The following is a 21,685-nucleotide window of genomic DNA, read 5'->3' on the forward strand; positions in this document are numbered from 1 at the left end:
CTTCCTCATAGTTCGTAGGTTCGTCATGGTCAAGTAACATGACCTCCAGAACAGGATTACCATACCACTCTGGTGCGGATCTTACTCTGGTTGACCTACGAGGTTCGGCAGTAACTTGATCTGAAGTTTCATGATCATCATCATTAGCTTCCTCATTAATTGGTGTAGGAATCACAGAAACTGATTTCTGTGAAGAACTACTTTCCAATTCGGGAGCAGGTACAATTACCTCATCAAGTTCTACTTTCCTCCCACTCACTTCTTTCGAGAGAAACTCCTTCTCTAGAAAGGATCCATTCTTAGCAACGAATATCTTGCCTTCGGATCAGTGATACAAGGTGTACCCAACAGTTTCCTTTGGGTATCCTATGCAGACACATTTCTCCGATTTGGGTTCGAGCTTATCAGGTTGAAGCTTTTTCACATAAGCATCGCAGCCCCAAAGTTTAAGAAACAACAGCTTAGGTTTCCTGCCAAACCACAGTTCATATGGTGTCGTCTCAACGGATTTAGATGGTGCCCTATTTAACGTCAATGCAGCTGTCTCTAAAGCATAACCCCAAAACGATAGTGGTAAATCGATAAGAGACATCATAGATCGCACCATATCTAATAAAGTACGGTTACGATGTTCGGGCACACCATTACGATGTGGTGTTCCGGGTGGCGTGAGTTGCGAAACTATTCCGCATTGTTTCAAATGAAGACCAAACTCATTACTCAAATATTCACCTCCACAATCAGATCGTAGAAATTTTATTTTCTTGTTACGGTGATTTTCTACTTCACTCTGAAATTCTTTGAACTTTTCAAATGTTTCAGACTTATGTTTCATCAAGTAGATATACCCATATCTACTCAAATCATCTATGAAGGTCAGAAAATAACGATACCCGCCGCGAGCCTGAACACTCATCGGACCGCATACATCAGTATGTATTATTTCCAATAAGTCCGTTGCTCGCTCCATTGTTCCGGAGAACGGAGTCTTAGTCATCTTGCCCATGAGGCATGGTTCGCAAGCATCAAGTGATTCATAATCAAGTGATTCCAAAAGCCCATCAGGATGGAGTTTCTTCATGCGCTTTACACCAATATGACCTAAACGGCAGTGCCACAAATAAGTTGCACTATCATTATTAACTTTGCATCTTTTGGCTTCAATATTATGAATATGTGTGTCACTACTATCGAGATTCAACAAAAATAGACCACTCATCAAGGGTGCATGACCATAAAAGATATTGCTCATATAAATAGAACAACAATTATTGTTCGATTTAAATGAATAACCGTCTCGCATTAAACAAGATCCAGATATAATGTTCATGCTCAATGCTAGCACCAAATAACAATTATTCAGGTCTAAAACTAATCCTAGCGGTACATGTCGAGGTAGCGTGCCGACGGAGATCACATCGACTTTGGAACCATTTCCCACGCGCATCGTCACCTCGTCCTTAGCCAATCTTCGTTTAATCCGTAGCCCCTATTTCGAGTTTGAAATATGAGCAACAGAACCAGTATCAAATACCCAGGCGCTACTACGAGCATTAGTAAGGTACACATCAATAACATGTATATCAAATATACCTTTCAATTTGCCATCCTTCTTATCCGCCAAATACTTGGGGCAGTTCCGCTTCCAGTGACCAGTCCCTTTGCAGTAGAAGCACTCAATATCAGGCTTAGGTCCAGACTTGGGCTTCTTCACTTGAGCAACAACTTGCTTGCCGTTCTTCTTGAAGTTCCCCTTCTTCCCTTTGCCCTTTTTCTTGAAACTAGTGGTCTAGTTAACCATCAACACTTGATGCTCCTTCTTGATTTCTACCTCCGCAGCCTTTAGCATCGCGAAGAGCTCGGGAATTGTCTTATCCATCCCTTGCATATTATAGTTCATCACGAAGCTTTTGTAGTTTGGTGGCAGTGATTGAAGAACTCTGTCAATGACACTATCATCAGGAAGATTAACTCCCAGTTGAGTCAAGTGGTTGTGGTACCCAGACATTCTGAGTATATGTTCACTGACAGAACTATTCTCCTCCATCTTGCAGCTGTAGAACTTATTGGAGACTTAATATCTCTCAATCCGGGCATTTGCTTGAAATATTAACTTCAACTCCTGGAACATCTCATATGCTCCATGACGTTCAAAAAGTCGTTGAAGTCCCGATTCTAAACCGTAAAGCATGGCATACTGAACTATCGAGTAGTCATCAGCATTGCTCTGCCAGACGTTCATAACGTCCGGTGTTGCTCCTGCATCGGGTCTTGCACCTAGTGGTGCTTCCAGGACGTAATTCTTCTGTGCAGCAATGAGGATAATCCTCAAGTTACAGACCCAGTCCATGTAGTTGCTACCATCATCTTTCAACTTAGCTTTCTCTAGGAACGCATTAAAATTCAAAGGAACAGTAGCACGGGCCATTGATCTACAACAACATAGACATGCAAAATACTATCAAGTACTAAGTTCATGATAAATTAAAGTTCAATTAATCATATTACTTAAGAACTCCCACTTAGATAGACATCCCTCTAGTCATCTAAATGATCATGTAATCCATATCAACTAAACCATGTCCGATCATCAGATGAGATGGAGTAGCTTTCAATGGTGAACATCACTATGTTGATCATATCTACTATATGATTCACGCTCGACCTTTCGGTCTCAGCGTTCCGAGGCCATATCTGCATATGCTAGGCTCGTCAAGTTTAACCCAAGTATTCTGCGTGTGCAAAACTGGCTTGCACCCGTTGTATGTGAACGTAGAGCTTATCACACCCGATCATCACGTGGTGTCTCGGCACGACGAACTGTAGCAACGGTGCATACTCAGGGAGAACACTTATACCTTGAAATTTAGTGAGAGATCATCTTATAATGCTACCGCCGTACTAAGCAAAATAAGATGCATAAAAGATAAACATCACATGCAATCAAAATAAGTGATATGATATGGCCATCATCATCTTGTGCCTTTGATCTCCATCTCCAAAGCACCGTCATGATCACCATCGTCACCGGCTTGACACCTTGGTCTCCATCGTAGAATCGTTGTCGTCTCGCCAAATATTGCTTCTACGACTATCGCTACTGCTTAGTGATAAAGTAAAGCAATTACATGGCGATTGCATTTCATACTATAAAGCGACAACCATAAGGCTCCTGCCAGTTGCCAATAACTTTTTACAAAACATGATCATCTCATACAACAATTTATATATCATCACATCATGACCATATCACATCACAGCAAGCCCTACAAAAACAAGTTAGATGTCCTCTACTTTGTTGTTGCAAGTTTTACGTGGCTCCTACGGGCTTCTAGCAAGAACCGTTCTTCCTATGCATCAAAACCACAATGATTTTTTGTCAAGTGTGTTTTTTTAACCTTCAACAAGGACCGAGCGTAGTCAAACTCGATTCAACTAAAGTTGGAGAAACAGACACCCATTAGCCACCTGTGTGCGAAGCACGTTGGTAGAACCAGTCGCATGAACGCGGTCATGTAATGTCGATCTGGGCCGCTTCATCCAACAATAACGCCGAATCAAAGTAAGACGTTGCTAGTAAGCCGTATGACTATTATCGCCCAAAACTATTTGTGTTCTACTCATACAAATAACATCTACGCATAGACCTGGCTTTGATACCACTATTGGGGAACGTAGTATTTCAAAAAAATCTACGATCATAGGAGAAGCATAACAACGATAAAAAATTCTACGGTCAAAAAAAATCTAAGATCTATCTAGGAGAAGCATAGCAACGAGCGGGGAGAGTGTGTCCATGTACCCTCGTAGACCTAAAGCGGAATTATTTAGTAACGCGGTTGATGTAGTCGAACATCTTCACGATCCAACCGATCCAAGCACCGAATGTACGACACCTCCGCTTTCAGCACACGTTCAGCTCGATGACGTCCCTCGAGCTCTTGATCCAGTTGAGGCCGAGGGCGAGTTCCGTCAGCACGATGGCATGGCGACGGTGATGATGAAGTTACCGGCGCAGGGCTTCGCCTAAGCACTACGATGATATGACCGAGGTGTGTAACTGTGGAGGGGGGCACCGCACACGGCTAAGAGAAGACTTGGTCTACCTTTGGGGTGCCCCCTCCCACGTATATAAAGGGGGGAGGAGAGGTGGCCGGCCCAAGGGGGGGCGCGCCATGGGGGGAGTCCTACTTGGACTCCCGGTCCAAGTAGGATTCGCGCCCCCCCTTTCCTATTCCCACTAGGAGAAGTAGGGAAGGAGGAGGAGGAGAGAAGGAAGGAGGGGGGCGCCGCCCCCTCCCCTTGTCCAATTCGGACTAGCAAGGGGGGCGCGCGCCACCTCCTGGCCTTCCCTCTCTCTTCTTCACTAAGGCCCATAAAGGCCCATGAGCTTCCCTAGGGGGGGGGGGGTTCCGATAACCCCCGCTACTCCGAAACTCATCCGAAACGACCCGGACCATTTCGGTGTCCGAATGTAACCTTCCAACATATGAATCTTTATGTCTCGACCATTTCGAGACTCCTCGTCATGTCCGTCATCTCATCCGGGACTCCGAACAAACTTTGGTCATCAAATCACATAACTCATAATACAAATCGACATAGAACGTTAAGCGTGCGGACCCACAAGTTCACTCTCATTCTCAACCTCAAGTTGAAGAAAGGCCTCTTCCCAAGAAAACTCAAGCTAATGCTTCTCAAGTTGAGAAATCAAGTGAGAAGAAAGTAAAGAGTAGGCGTGGCTACCTATGTCGTGAAAAAGGTCACGTCGCTTCTTCATGCACTAGTGGTAACTTATCCAACCCAGTTATTATTGATGATGTCTATTCTCTTGGGAAGGATAAGGTTGGCAATGTGTTTGCCAAATTTGTTGGTACTCAAAGTGGTGTCAAGAAAAGAACCATTTGGGTAGCCAAGCCTATTGTGACTAACCTCTTAGGACCCAACTTGGTTGGGGACCAACTAGCTCATACTTGATCAATAGGTGTTGTTGGAGGGCATTGGAGACTTGGCTACATTATGAAGAATTAAGGGGACTTCATCATTCTTATTGTCTCAAGCCATGTCAATTGAATCATCAAGTTTATATCTTATATCCAATGTGCCTCCATGCGGTAACTTGTACTTAAATTGCTTACATTGAAAGTTACTTGCCCCCGTTGCATGTTTTGGTTTTGTTCCTTGCATGTGGTTGTATATGATTGTGTCTCCAAATTGCTTATCTTGAGTAATCAAGTATAGGTATGTTGGTTTGCACTTCATGTACATGTGTGTCGCTCGTTGAGCCTTTGTGCATCTTGTTTGTATCTTAGTTGGCTCTTGTGAGAGATTAATGGAATATCCCATTATGGGGGAGTGATGTGCTTTGTGCACCTCACAATCCTATAAATGAGTGTACATGAGTAATACCATCTAGTATTGATATTTCAAGATTATCTAGTTGCTATGTCGTATGTCTTCTCATGAGAAATTCAAATTCTAAATAGTCCATTAATTATCTCTTGTTGGATCCGTTTACTTGCCTCTTGTTTATCCTTAATTGGTATCACATTATGGGGGAGTAATATGCTATGTGTATATTACTAGCCTAGAAAATGTGTACATTTGAGATATTGTCACCTAGAGTTGATATTGTAAATTATCTTGTTCCTAGGTGGCATGTTAGCTCTACAAGTTGCAATTTGCTTGTGTTTGGTGTGAAGATGATGTTGGATATCATTGTTATCTACCAACGGAAATTATTTCCAAGTACTTCTTGTCTTTTGACAATTGGTACTCACTTATGTGTGGTAGAGATTATTGATCATCTTCACGTTGGCGTTTGCTTTTGTTTTCCTTATCTCTTGCCAAGTTTGTGTCAACTCCCATTGCCTTCCGTGCCACTTGAGGATCTTGTTGTTTTCTTGATCATGTCTAGTGTTTTCCTTGATATAGTGAACGTGGTGATCCTACCTTGTGCATTTTGTATTCAAATGCAAATTCTCTATAATGCACAACTCGTGGGGGAGCTATCCTATTTTCTATAAAACACTAAACTTGTGATGCATTTTAAGTGTGTGTTGGTGGACGGCAAGCCATTTCTTTTTGGTACTTGTGCCATCATGAAACTTTGTAGAGAGCTTGGTTTGTTTGGAACCATCCTCTCTTTTGGGAGTTTGATATCATTTTGTGGGTTCCAACGGATATCTCATTCCTTGATGTATCTTTTAATGATATCTTCCAAGTGATGATTTCTCCATTTGGTATTCTTTTCACTTGGTATTTCCTTGTATTTTGGTATTGGTTCTTGAAAGTCTTGAGCATGCATATTAACTTCATGTAGTTTCCTTGGCATGCTTTCTCTCTTGACCCAATATATAGGGGAAACTCCACCAAGTCTCAAATTGGATGAGATGTGCATGAATTTCATTTCCATTTCTATATGCACATATTTATGTGGAGTTTGTCCTATGTATTGTTGGTGTTTCTAACTCTTTGGTCCCAATGAGTTTGGGTACCATTTTGTTTGTGTTGTTGTTCTAGGAACAATTGGAGATGCATTGGATGCTCGGCTCACTCACAAGGAAGGTGTTGTCACCATGTGATCTTTGGAGTCAAGCTAGGATGATCAATGAACTACTTTGTACCTTCAATTTTTATCTACTACATCCTTCCAATGTCAACTCGGTAACAAGTATCTTCATATACTTCATGCACACATTTCTTGTATCAACCTTGTGTAGGTTGCATCATGGCATGTTATTCATTCCCTCTTGTGATACTTGTTTCCTTTCTCAAAGCATCCCGACAATGATCTCTTGTTGCTAGTTGTGATGTCTTTGATGATTGTGTGGTAGGAATTCATTTATGTACAATAAGACCATATCTAGCCATGTGCTATGCTTCCAAGCAAATATCTTATTGGTATATCTATGACTTCCTTTTGGATATCTTGTTCCTTCGTGTTGTAACTATTTCGGGTGTACATCCTTCTTTGTAGATATATATCATCATGATCTCGTCTACCTAGAACCTTATACACTTGAATGAAATTACATCTCTAGTTGATATCCTTTCTTTCACGTCCACCTTGTCTTTCTTGTTATTTCTTTGGTGGCTCCGTGAAAGCTTTTGCCTTGAGTGCATGTCTTATCTCGTTGCATCTTGATGCTCTCTTGTGTGGTGAAGATTATTTTCCTCATGCTTATCTCTACGAGGCTTTTGCCATCTTAATTGGTATCCCTCGTCTTGATGAGGCTTTCATCTTCTATCTTCACCATGGGTTGTCACAAGTGTTGGTTATTCATTTTGCATTTTTATTTTGCTTGTGAACCCTTTTGCGAGTTTGGTGTGTGTGGGGAGGACATGTCATGCACCTTGTATCTCCACTATCCAAGACTATGTTGATGCTTAATGCTCATTCGTACATTAGTCTTCTCAAGTGCTTTGCCATGACTCACACACATCATTTTGGTTGAGCCTACTCTTAAGTTGCCTCTTTTATATGTTGCTCAACCATTTGTTTGTTGCAAGTGATAGGCTTTGTTTCCTACATGCTCACCTGCACTTGTTGTGAGTTTCTATTGATTTTCGGGGAGTGATGATCCGATTTTGTGCACTTGGTAACCTAATGCAAATATTGTAAGGAGTGCACAAATCATGGAGAGCTTCACTAGTGTCTTTAGAACACTATGTTGCTATCTTGCACTTGTCGTGAGGTTCTATTGATCTTGGGGGAGTGACGATCCTATTTTGTGCTTGTTGTATCCAATTACAAAACTAAATTGTGCACAAATCATGGGGAGCTTCTCTAGTTTCTCTAGAACCCTCCTTTGCTCATATCATAATTTATTTCATTCATGTGGCATGTAGGATCATTGGTCTAGTTGGCTCAATTGATATCCGTTGATTGCTTGCTTCAATTGGTATCTTTTGATTGCTTGATTGCTTGTTTCTCTCTTTGGTATGTCTTTGTGGCATATCAATCTTGTGCAATCATTGGGCCTCAATATAGTTTGTCTTCCTCCATGTATTTACCGTTGGACATGTGTATTGCATTCCACTCTCTTGTTGAGAAATACACAATTTATGGAGGAACACTTTTTATATTGGCCTTCTAAGCTTTTCACCCATTTTGGCAATCGATGCCAATGGGGGAGAAGTTTCAGAGAGTTTTGTGGAGAAGTCTTCAGAGTTTTCTCCTTGCTTTGGTTTTGTTCCTAAGCATTTGCATCTCATACGCAGCATTTTTGGTTGTTGCATTACATGGTGATGCATAATTCCTTATATAAACTCTCTTGAAAGTGATTGTCATCAATTACCAAAATGGGGGAGATTGAAAGAACATGCGGTGCCCCCATGTTTGGTTTTGGTAATTGATGACATACCTCCCCTGCCTCTTCTTACTATAACCGCTATTTGTTGGCATACCTCCCCTGCCTAAAGTGTTTGAAAGAACATGCGGTTGGAGGTTTCACTCCTCTATTTGTTGGCATACCTCCCCTGCCTCTTCTTACTATAACCGCTGTTTTGATGCTACTCATCGTCTTGTATCCAACAAGCTTGAGTTTGCTCAATTCGGAGCTCATATGAAGAAGTTATGGCAGTTCTGGTTTTCTCCCTGCGGTAGTACCGCGGCCAGAGCGGCAGTACCGCTTATCGCCCCAAGCGGTAGTACCGCTGTCCAAAGCGGTAGTACCGCCTATGGCCATAAGCGGTAGTACGACTACGGTTCCGCGCTGGTACCGCCTCGATTTTGGGTCTTGCATTTTTCGTGTCGAGTTTTGCAGTAGTTGCACGGCAGTAAGGCACGGCAGTTCCGCCTATAAGCGGTAGTACCGCCCCGATGGGCGGTAGTACCGCCTGTAAGCGGTAGTACCGCTCCGGTCGGGCGGTAGTACCGCTACTGCATTTTTGGTCCCGTGTTCTGCTCCTCCAGCGGTAGTACCGCTGGGGTGCGCGGTAGTACCGCTTATAAGCGGTACTACCGCCCCAAGGTTCATGTTTGGTTGCTCCTTTTCCCTGCTTCTTCCGCCAGAGCGGTAGTACCACTCGTGGAGCGGTAGTACCGCTCGTGTGCGGGCTGAGCACATAACGGTTGGATTTTTCCCCTTCTATAAAAGGGGGTCTTCTTCCCCAATGAACCTTATCTTCTGAGCTCGTGTTCTTCCCCCATTGTTGACCTTCTTCGAGCTTGCTAACTCTCAATCCCTCCATGGATTCTTGCTAGTTTTTGAGGGAAAAGAGAGAGGAGATCTAGATCCACATTTCCACCAATCACTTTCTCCTCTATGTGAGGGGAACCCCTTGGATCTAGATCTTGGAGTTCTTGGTGCTCTCCTTCTTGTTCTTCCTCTCATTTTCCTCCCTAGCATTAGTTGCTTCGGTGGGATTTGAGAGAGAAGGACTTGGGCACTCCGTGTGCCCTTGCCATTGCATTTGGTGCATCGGTTTGAGTTCTCCACGGTGATACGTGGAAGTTACAAGTTGAGAAGCTTATTACTCTTGGGTGCTTGGTGCCCTTGAGCTTGTTCCTCTTGGGTGCTTGGGCGCCCTAGACGGTTGGTGGTGTTCGGAGCTCAATCATTGTGGTGTAAAGCTCTGGGCAAGCGTCGGGGTCTCCAATTAGGTTGTGGAGATCGCCCCGAGCAATTTGACGGGTACCGGTGACCGCCCCCAAGGGTTGCCAAAGTGTACGGGTTCGGTGACCGCCCCCAAGGGTTGCCATTCGTACGGGTTCGGTGACCGCCCTCAAGGGTCCCTTAGTGGAATCACGGCATCTTGCATTGTGCGAGGGCGTGAGGAGATTACGGTGGCCCTAGTGGCTTCTTGGGGAGCATTGTGCCTCCACACCGCTCCAAACGGAGATTAGCATCCGCAAGGGTGTGAACTTCGGGATACATCGTCGTCTCCGCGTGCCTCGGTTATCTCTTACCCGAACCCTTTACTTATGCACTTTACTTTGTGATAGCCATATTGTTTCTTGTCATATATCTTGCTATCACTTAGTTGTTTATCTTGCTTAGCATAAGTTGTTGGTGCACATAGGTGAGCCTAGTTGTTGTAGGTTTTGTGCTTGTCAAATTATCCGCTAGGTTTATTCCGCATTTGTTCAAGCCTAAACCGTAATTATTTTAAAGCGCCTATTCACCCCCCTCTAGGCGACATCCATGATCTTTCAATAATATTTTTGGTATTTTTATGATAAAGATGCAAAGTAAAGAAAACAAAATAAAAACGGCGCCAGAAATAGCTTGTTGTCGGGAGATTAATATGATGGAAAATAGACCCAGGGGCCATAGGTTTCACTAGTGGCTTCTCTCATGAGCATAAGTATTTACGGTGGGTGAACAAATTACTGTTGAGCAATTGACAGAATTGAGCATAGTTATGAGAATATCTAGGTATGATCATGTATATAGGCATCACGTCCGAGACAAGTAGACCGACTCCTGCCTGCATCTACTACTATTACTCCACACATCGACCGCTATCCAGCATGCATCTAGAGTATTAAGTTCATAAGAACAGAGTAACGCTTTAAGCAAGATGACATGATGTAGAGGGATAAACTCATGCAATATGATATAAACCCCATCTTGTTATCCTCGATGGCAACAATACAATACGTGCCTTGCTGCCCCTACTGTCACTGGGAAAGGACACCGCAAGATTGAACCCAAAGCTAAGCACTTCTCCTATTGCAAGAAAGATCAATCTAGTAGGCCAAACCAAACTGATAATTCGAAGAGACTTGCAAAGATAACCAATCATACATAAAATAATTCAAAAGATTCAAATATTGTTCATAGATAAACTTGATCATAAACCCACAATTCATCGGTCTCAACAAACACACCGCAAAAGAAGATTACATCGAATAGATCTCCACCAGAGAGGGGGAGAACATTGTATTGAGATCCAAAAAGAGAGAAGAAGCCATCTAGCTAATAACTATGGACCCGAAGGTCTGAGGTAAACTACTCACACATCATCGGAGAGGCTATGGTGTTGATGTAGAAGCCCTCCGTGATCGATGCCCCCTCCGGCGGAGCTCCGGAACAGGCCCCAGGATGGGATCTCATGGGTACAGAAGGTTGTGGCGATGGAATTAGGTTTTTGGCTCTGTATCTGGTAGTTTGGGGGTACGTAGGTATATATAGGGGGAAGAAGTACGTCGGTGGAGCAACGTGGGGCCCACGAGGGTGGAAGGCGCGCCCAGGGGGATAGGCGCGCCCCCCTACCTCGCGCCTTCCTGGTTGATGTCTTGACGTAGGGTCCAAGTCCTCTGGATCACGTTCGTTCCGAAAATCACGTTCCCGAAGGTTTCATTCCGTTTGGACTCCGTTTGATATTCTTTTTCTGCGAAACTCTGAAATAGGCAAAAAACAGCAATTCTGGGCTGGGCCTCCGCTTAATAGGTTAGTCCCAAAAATAATATAAAAGTGTATAATAAAGCCCAATAATGTCCAAAACAGAATATAATATAGCATGGAACAATAAAAAGTTATAGATACATTGGAGACGTATCAGTTTTCATTTGATTAACGGGATCACATCATTAGAGAATGATGTGATTGACTTGACACATTCCATTAGCTTAGCACTTGATCGTTTAGTATGTTGCTATTGCTTTCTTCATGACTTATACATGTTCCTATGACTATGAGATTATGCAACTCCCGAATACCGGAGGAACACTTTGTGTGCTACCAAACGTCACAACGTAACTGGGTGATTATAAAGGTGCTCTACAGGTGTCTCCGATGGTACTTGTTGAGTTGGCATAGATCAAGATTAGGATTTGTCACTCCGATTGTCGGAGAGGTATCTCTGGGCCCTCTCGGTAATGCACATCACTATAAGCCTTGAAAGCAATGCAACTAATGAGTTAGTTGCGGGATGATGTATTACGGAACGAGTAAAGAGACTTGTCGGTAACGAGATTGAACTAGGTATTAAGATACCGACGATCGAATCTCGGGCTAGTAACATACCGATGACAAAGGGAACAACGTATGTTGTTATGCGTTTTGACCGATAAAGATCTTCGTAGAATATGTAGGAGCCAATATGAGCATCCAGGTTCCGCTATTGGTTATTGACCGGAAACAAGTCTCGGTCATGTCTACATAGTTCTCGAACTCGTAGGGTCCGCACGCTTAACGTTCGGTGACGATCGGTATTATGAGTTTATGTGATTTGATGTACCGAAGGTAGTTCGGAGTCCCGGATGTGATCACGGACATGACGAGGAGTCTTGAAGTCGTCGAGAAATGAAGATTGATATATTGGACGACTATATTCGGACACCGGAAGTGTTCCGGGTGGTTTCGGCGAAAACCGGAGTGTCGGAGGGGTTACCGGAACCCCCCGGGGAAGTATTGGGCCTTAGTGGGCCTGAGGGGAGAGAGAGGGCAGCAGCCCAGGAGGTGGCGCGCCCCCTCCCATGAGGAGTCCGAATTGGACTAGGGGAGGGGGGCGCTGCCCCTCTTTCCCTCTCCCTCTCCCTCTCTTTCCTTCCCCCTTCCCTCTTCCTAGTTGGACTAGGAAAGGGGAGTCCTACTCCTACTAGGAGGAGGACTCCCCCCCTCCTTGGCGCACCCCCAGGGCCGGCCGGCCTCCCCTTGCTCCTTTATATACGGGGGCAGGGGGCACCCTAGAACAGACAAGTTGATTGTTCCAAGCCGTGTGCGGTGCCCCTCTCCACCATAATCCACCTCAATCATATCATAGCGGTGCTTACGCGAGGCCCTGCGTCGGTAGCAACATCATCACTGTCATCATGTCGTCGTGCTGACGAAGCTCTCCCTCGACACTCTGCTGGGTCGTGAGTTCGTGGGACGTCACCGAGCTGAACGTGTGCAGATCGCGGAGGTGCCGTACGTTCGATACTAGGATCGGTCGATCGTGAAGACGTACGACTACATCAACCGCGTTGTCATAACGCTTCCGCTTACGGTCTACGAGGGTACGTGGACAACACTCTCCCCTCTCGTTGCTATGCATCACCATGATCTTGCATGTGCGTAGGAATTTTTTTGAAATTACTACGTTCCCCAATAGTGGCATCCGAGCCAGGTTTATGCGTAGATGTTATATGCACGAGTAGAACACAAGTGAGTTGTGGGCGATACAAGTCATACTGCTTACCAACATGTCATACTTTGATTCGGCGGTATTGTTGGATGAAGCGGCCCGGACCGACATTACGCGTACGCTTACGCGAGACTGGTTCTACCGACGTGCTTCGCACACAGGTGGCTGGCGGGTGTCAGTTTCTCCAACTTTAGTTGAATCGAGTATGGCTACGCCCGGTCCTTGTGAAGGTTAAAACAGCACATACTTGACGAAATATCATTGTGATCTTGATGCGTAAGTAAGAACGGTTCTTGCTCAGCCCGTAGCAGCCACGCAAAACTTGCAATAACAAAGTAGAGAACGTCTAACTTGTTTTTGCAGGGCATGTTGTGATGTGATATGGTCAAGACATGATGCTAAGTTTTATTGTATGAGATGATCATGTTTTGTAACCGAGTTATCGGCAACTGGCAGGAGCCATATGGTTGTCGTTTTATTGTATGAGATGCAATCGCCATGTAATTGCTTTACTTTATCACTAAGCGGTAGCGATAGTCGTAGAAGCAATAGTTGGCGAGACGACAACGATGCTACGATGGAGATCAAGGTGTCGCGCCAGTGACGATGGTGATCATGACTGTGCTTTGGAGATGGAGATCAAAGGCACAAGATGATGATGGCCATATCATATCACTTATATTGATTGCATGTGATGCTTATCTTTTATGCATCTTATTTTGCTTAGATTGACGGTAGCATTATAAGATGATCTCTCACTAAATTTCAAGGTATAAGTGTTCTCCCTGAGTATGCACCGTTGCGACAGTTCTTCGTGCCGAGACACCACGTGATGATCGGGTGTGATAAGCTCTACGTTCACATACAACGGGTGCAAGCCAGTTTTGCACATGCAGAATACTCGAGTTAAACTTGACGAGCCTAGCATATGCAGATATGGCCTTGGAACACTGGAGACCTAAAGGCCGAGCATGAATCATATAGTAGATATGATCAACATAGTGATGTTCACCATTGAAAACTACTCCATCGCACGTGAGGATCGGACATGGTTTAGTTGATTTGGATCACGTGATCATTTAGATGACTAGAGGGATGTCTATCTAAGTGGGAGTTCTTAAGTAATATGATTAATTGAACTTTAAATTTATCGTGAACTTAGTCCTGGTAGTTTTAGCATATCTATGTTGTAGATCAATAGCTCGCGTTTAGCTCCCCTATTTTATTTTTGATATGTTCCTAGAGAAAACTAAGTTGAAAGATGTTAGTAGCAATGATGCGGATTGGATCCGTGATCTGAGGATTATCCTCATTGCTGCACAGAAGAATTATGTCCTTGATGCACCGCTAGGTGACAGACCGATTGCAGGAGCAAATGCAGACGTTATGAACGTTTGGAAAGCTCGATATGATGACTACTTGATAGTTTAGTGCACCATGCTTTACGGCTTAGAATCGGGGCTTCAAAAACGTTTTGAACGCCACGGAGCATATGAGATGTTCCAAGAGTTGAAATTAGTATTTTAGACTCATGCCCATGTCGAAAGGTATGAGACCTTTGACAAGAACTTTGCCTACAAAATGGAGGAGAATTGCTCAGCTAGTGAGCATGTGCTCAGAATGTCTGAGTACTACAATCACTTGAATCAAGTGGGATTTAATCTTCCAGATAAGATAGTGATTGACAGAGTTCTCTAGTCACTATCACCAAGTTACTAGAACTTCGTGATGAACTATAATATGCAAGGGATAACGGAAACAATTCCCAAGCTCTTCGTGATGCTGAAATCGACGAAGGTAGAAATCAAGAAAAGCATCAAGTGTTGATGGTTGACAAGACCACTAGTTTCAAGAAAAGGGCAAAGGGAAGAAGGGGAACTTCAAGAAGAACGGCAAGCAAGTTGCTACTCAAGTGAAGAAGCCCAAGTCTGGACCTAAGCCTGGGACTAAGTGCTTCTACTGCAAAGGGAGTGGTCACTGGAAGCAGAACTGCCCCAAGTATTTGGCGGATAAGAAGGATGGCAAAGTGAACAAAGGTATATTTGATATACATGTTATTGATGTATACTTTACTAGTGTTTATAGCAACCCCTCGGCGTTTGATAATGGTTCAGTTGCTAAGAGTAGTAACTCGAAACGGGAGTTGCAGAATGAACAGAAACTAGTTAAGGGCAAGGTGACGATGTGTGTTGGAAGTAGTTCCAAGATTGATATGATCATCATCGCACACTCCCTATACTTTCGGGATTAGTGTTGAACCTAAATAAGTGTTATTTTGTGTTTGCGTTGAGCATGAATATGATTTGATCATGTTATGGTTATTCATTTAAGTTAGAGAATAATTGTTGTTCTGTTTACATGAATAAAACCTTCTATGGTTACACACCCAATGAAAATGGTTTGTTGGATCTCGATCGTAGTGATACACATATTCATAATATTGAAGCCAAAAGATGCAAAGTTAATAATGATAGTGCAACTTATTTGTGGCACTGCCGTTTAGGTCATATTGGTGTAAAGCGCATGAAGGAACTCCATGCTGATGGGATTTTGGAATCACTTGATTATGAATCACTTGATGCTTGAGAACCATGCCTTATGGGCAAGATGACTAAGACTCCGTTCTCTGGAACAATGGAGCGAGCAACTGACTTATTGGAAATAATACATACTGATGTATGCGATCCGATGAGTGTTGAGGCTCGCGGCGGGTATCGTTATTTTCTGACCTTCACAGATGATTTGAGCAGATATGGTTATATCTACTTGATGAAACATAAGTCTGAAACATTTGAAAACTTCATATAATTTCGGAGTGAAGTGGAAAATCATCGCAACAAGAAAATAAAGTTTCTACGATCTGATCGTGGAGGAGAATATTTGAGTTACGAGTTTGGTCTTCATTTGAAACAATGCGGAATAGTTTCGCAACTCACGCCACCTAGAACACCACAGCGTAATGGTGTGTCCGAACATCGTAACCGTACTTTATTAGATATGGTGCAATCTATGATGTCTCTTACCGATTTACCACTATCGTTTTGGGGTTATGCATTAGAGACAGCTGCATTCACGTTAAATAGGGCACCATCTAAATCCGTTGAGACGACACCATATGAACTGTGGTTTGGCAAGAAACTAAATTTGTCGTTTCTTAAAGTTTGGGGTTGCGATGCTTATGTGAAAAAGTTTCATCCTAATAAGCTCAAACCCAAATCGGAGAAATGTGTCTTCATAGGATACCCAAAGGAGACAGTTGGGTACACCTTCTATCACAGATCCGAAGGCAAGACGTTCGTTGCTAAGAATGGATCCTTTCTAGAGAAGGAGTTTCTCTCGAAAGAAGTGAGTGGGAGGAAAGTAGAACTTGATGAGGTAACTGTACCTGCTCCCTTATTGGAAAGTAGTTCATCACAGAAAAATCTGTTCCTCTGACTCCTACACCAATTAGTGAGGAAATGATGATGATCATGTAACTTCAGATCAACTTACTACCGAACCTCGTAGGTCAACCAGAGTGAGATCCGCACCAGAGTGGTACGGTAATCCTGTTCTGGAGGTCATGTTACTTGACCATGATGAACCTACGAACTATGAGGAAGCGATGATGAGCCCAGATTCCGCGAAATGACTTGAGGCCATGAAATCTGAGATGGGATCCATGTATGAGAACAAAGTGTGGACTTTGGTTGACTTGCCCGATGATCGGCAAGCCATAGAAAATAAATGGATCTTCAAGAGGAATACGGACGCTGATAGTAGTGTTATTGTATACAAAGCTAGACTTGTCGAAAAAGGTTTTGACAAAGTTCAAGGTGTTGACTACGATGAGATTTTCTCACTCGTAGCGATGCTTAAGTCTGTCCGAATCATGTTAGCAAATTGCCACATTTTATGAAATATGGCAAATGGATGTCAAAACTACATTCCTTAATGGATTTCTTAAAGAAGAGTTGTATATGATGCAACCAGAAGGTTTTGTCGATCCTAAAGGTGCTAACAAAATGTGCAAGCTCCAGCGATCCATCTATGGACTAGTGCAAGTATCTCGGAGTTGGAATATACGCTTTGATGAGTTGATCAAAGCATATAGTTTTATACAGACTTGCGGTGAAGCCTGTATTTACAAGAAAGTGAGTGGGACCACTACAACATTTCTAATATATGTGAATGACAAATTGTTGATCGTAAATAATGTAGAATTTTCCGGAAAGCATAAAGGAGTATTTGAAAGGAGTTTTTCAAAGAAAGACCTCAGTGAAGCTGCTTACATATTGAGCATCAAGATCTATAGAGATTGATCAAGACGCTTGATAAGTTTTTTCAATGAGTACATACCTTGGCAAAATTTTGAAGTAGTTCAAAATGGAACAGTCAAAGAAAGAGTTCTTGCTTGTGTTACAAGGTGTGAAATTGAGTAAGACTCAAAGCCCGACCACGGCAGAAGATAGAAAGAGAATGAAAGTCATTCCCTATGCCTTAGCCATAGGTTCTATAAAGTATGCCATGCTGTGTACCAGATCTACTATATACCCTACACTGAGTTTGGCAAGGGAGTACAATAGTGATCTAGGAGTAGATCACTGGAGATTGGTCAAAATTATCCTTAGAGGACTAAGGAAATATTTCTCGGTTATGGAGGTGATAAAGAGTTCGTCATAAAGAGTTACGTCGATGCAAGCTTTGACACCGATCTGGATGACTCTAAGTCTCGATCTAGATACATATTGAAAGTGGGAGCATTTAGCTAGAGTAGCTCCGTGCAGAGCATTGTAGACATATAATATTTGCAAAATACATACGGCTCTGAATGTGGCAGACCCGTTGACTAAACTTCTCTCACAAGCAAAACATGATCACACCTTAGTACTCTATGGGTGTTAATCACATAGCAATGTGAACTAGATTATTGACTCTAGTAAACCCTTTGGGTAGTGGTCACATGACGATGTGAACTACGGGTGTTAATCACATGGTGATGTGAACTATTGGTGTTAAATCACATGGCGATGTAAACTAGATTATTGACTCTAGTGCAAGTGGGAGTCTGAAGGAAATATGCCCTAGAGGCAATAATAAAGTTGTTATTTATATTTCCTTATACCATGATAAATGTTTATTATTCATGCTAGAATTGTATTAACCGGAAACTTAGTACATGTGTGAATACATAGACAAACAGAGTGTCACTAGTATGCCTCTACTTGACTAGCTCGTTGAATCAAAGATGGTTAAGTTTCCTAGCCATAGACATGAGTTGTCATTTGATTAACGGGGTCACATCATTAGAGAATGATGTGATTGACTTGACCCATTCCGTTAGCTTAGCACTTGATCGTTTAGTATGTTCCTATTGCTTTCTTCATGACTTATACATATTCCTATGACTATGAGATTATGCAACTCCCGAATACCGGAGGAACACTTTGTGTGCTACCAAACGTCACAACGTAACTGGGTGATTATACAGGTGCTCTACAGGTGTCTCCGATGGTACTTGTTGAGTTGGCATAGATCAAGATTAGGATTTGTCACTCCGATTGTCGGAGAGGTATCTCTGGGCCCTCTCGGTAATGCACACCACTATAAGCCTTGCAAGCAATGCAACTAATGAGTTAGTTGCGGCATGATGTATTACGGAATGAGTAAAGAGACTTGCCGGTAACGAGATTGAACTAGGTATTGAGATACCGACGATCGAATCTCGGGCAAGTAACATACCGATGACAAAGGGAACAACGTATATTGTTATGCGGTTTGACCGATAAAGATCTTCGTAGAATATGTAGGAGCCAATATGAGCATCCAGGTTCCGCTATTGGTTATTGACCAGAGACGAGTCTCGGTCATGTCTACATAGTTCTCGAACCCGTAGGGTCCGCACGCTTAACGTTCGGTGACGATCGGTATTATGAGTTTATGTGATTTGATGTACCGAAGGTAGTTCGGAGTCCCAGATGTGATCAAGGACATGATGAGGGGTCTCGAAATGGTCGAGACATAAAGATTGATATATTGGACGACTATATTCGGACACCGGAAGTGTTCCGGTGGTTTCGGAGAAAACCGGAGTGCCGGAGGGGTTACCGGAACCCCCCAGGGAAGTATTGGGCCGTAGTGGGCCTGAGGGGAGAGAGAGGGCAGCAGCCCAGGAGGTGGCACGCCCCCTCCCATGAGGTGTCCGAATTGGACTAGGGGAGGGGGGCGCGGCCCCTCTTTCCCTCTCCCTCTCCCTCTCCCTCTCTTTCCTTCCCCCTTCCCTCTTCCAAGTTGGACTAGGAAAGGGGAGTCCTACTCCTACTAGGAGGAGGACTCCCCCCTCCTTGGCGCGCCCCAAGGGCCGGCCGGCCTCCCCCTTGCTCCTTTATATACGGGGGCAAGGGGCACCCTAGAACACACAAGTTGATTGTTCCAAGACGTGTGCGGTGCCCCTCTCCACCATAATCCACCTCGATCATATCGTAGCGGTGCTTAGGCGAAGCCCTGCGTGGGTAGCAACATCATCACCGTCATCACGCTGTCGTGCTGACGAAGCTCTCCCTCGACACTCTGCTGGATCGTGAGTTCGTGGGACGTCACCGAGCTGAATGTGTGCAGATCGCGGAGGTGCCGTACGTTCGGTACTCAGATCGGTCGATCGTGAAGACGTACGACAACATCAACCGCGTTGTCATAACGCTTCCGCTTACGGTCTACGAGGGTACGTGGACAACACTCTCCCCTCTCGTTGCTATGCATCACCATGATGTTGCGTGTGCGTAGGAATTTTTTTGAAATTAGTACATTCCCCAACACGATCCTAGTACCGAAAGTATGGCACCTCCGCGATCTGCACACGTTCAGCTTGGTGACGTCCCACGAACTCTCGATCCAGCTGAGTGTCGAGGGAGAGCTTCGTCAGCACGACGGCGTGATGACGGTGATGATGAAGCTACCGGCGCAGGGCTTCGCCTAAGCACTACGACGATATGACCGAGGTGGATTATGGTGGAGGGGGCACCACACACGGCTAAGACAATGATCAACTTGTGTGTCTTTGGGGTGCCCCCTGGCCACGTATATAAAGGAGCAAGGGGAGGGGGCCGGCGGCCTCATAGGGTGTAGGTTCCCCCTTTCCTAGTCCAACTAGGAGGGGAAGGAAAGAGGAGGAGGGAGGAAGGAAAGAGGGGGCCGGCCCCCAAAGCCCAAAACCAATTCGGTTTGGGCCTAGGGGCGCACCCCACACTTCCTTGCTTCCCTCTACTTCCACTAAAGCCCATGAAGGCCCATTGCCCCCCAGGTGAATTCCCGTAACTCTCCGGTACCCCGAAAAATACCCGAATCACTCGAAACCTTTCCGATGTCCGAATATAGCCTTCCAATATATCGATCTTTACGTCTCGACCATTTAGAGACTCCTCGTCATGTCCGTGATCTCATCCGGGACTCCGAAAAACCTTCGGTACATCAAATCACATAAACTCATAATACAGATCGTCACCAAACCTTAAGCGTGCGGACCCTACGGGTTCGAGAACTATGTAGACATGACCGAGACTCATCTCCGATCAATAACCAATAGCGGAACCTGGATGCTCATATTGGTTCCTACATATTCTACGAAGATCTTTATCGGTCAAACCGCATAACAACATACGTTGTTCCCTTTGTCATCGGTATGTTACTTGCCCGAGATTCGATCGTCGGTACCTCAAGACCTAGTTCAATCTCGTTACCGGCAAGTCTCTTTACTCATTCCATAATGCATCACACCGCAACTAACTCATTAGTCACATTGCTTGCAAGGCTTATAGTGATGTGCATTACCGAGAGGGCCCAGAGATACCTCTCCGACAATCGGAGTGACAAATCCTAATCTCGATCTATGCCAACTCAACAAACACCATCGGAGACACCTGTAGAGTATCTTTATAATCACCCAGTTACTTGTGACGTTTGATAGCATACTAAGTGTTCCTCAGGTATTCGGGAGTTGCATAATCTCATAGTCATAGGAACATGTATAAGTCATGAAGAAAACAATAGCAATAAACTAAACGATCATAGTGTTAAGCTAACGGATGGGTCTTGTCCATCACATCATTCTCTAATGATGTGATCCCGTTCATCAAATGACAACACATGTCTATGGCTAGGAAACTTAACCATCTATGATTAACGAGCTAGTCAAGTAGAGGCATACTAGGGACACTCTGTTTGTCTATGTACTCACACATGTACTAAGTTTCCGGTTAATACAATTGTAGCATGAATAATAAACATTTATCATGAAATAAGGACATAAATAATAACTTTATTATTGCCTCTAGGGCATATTTCCTTCACTTCCTTCTTCGGTATCCGTGAGCAATGGCCAGGACATGTCGTGGGTGGTGGATGAACTTTCGCCATGAACGGGAACGCTGCCAACGTTGGCAGCTCCGCGTCATTCATACTCTACCCGCGACATTGACGACCAAGCAATGGACTTCGATGACCAGCAAAGTGTAGACCATGGTAAGTTTTACTTTTTCTATGTAAAAGAAATCATAATATTAACGAAAATGTTGTGTCTGCTTTTATTTGGTGGACTAGGTTGGATGACCGACACTCCCAAAGCTGTCCGTGG

Source organism: Aegilops tauschii, chromosome 4, assembly GCF_002575655.3.
Source record: "Aegilops tauschii subsp. strangulata cultivar AL8/78 chromosome 4, Aet v6.0, whole genome shotgun sequence".
NCBI lineage: Eukaryota > Viridiplantae > Streptophyta > Magnoliopsida > Poales > Poaceae > Aegilops > Aegilops tauschii.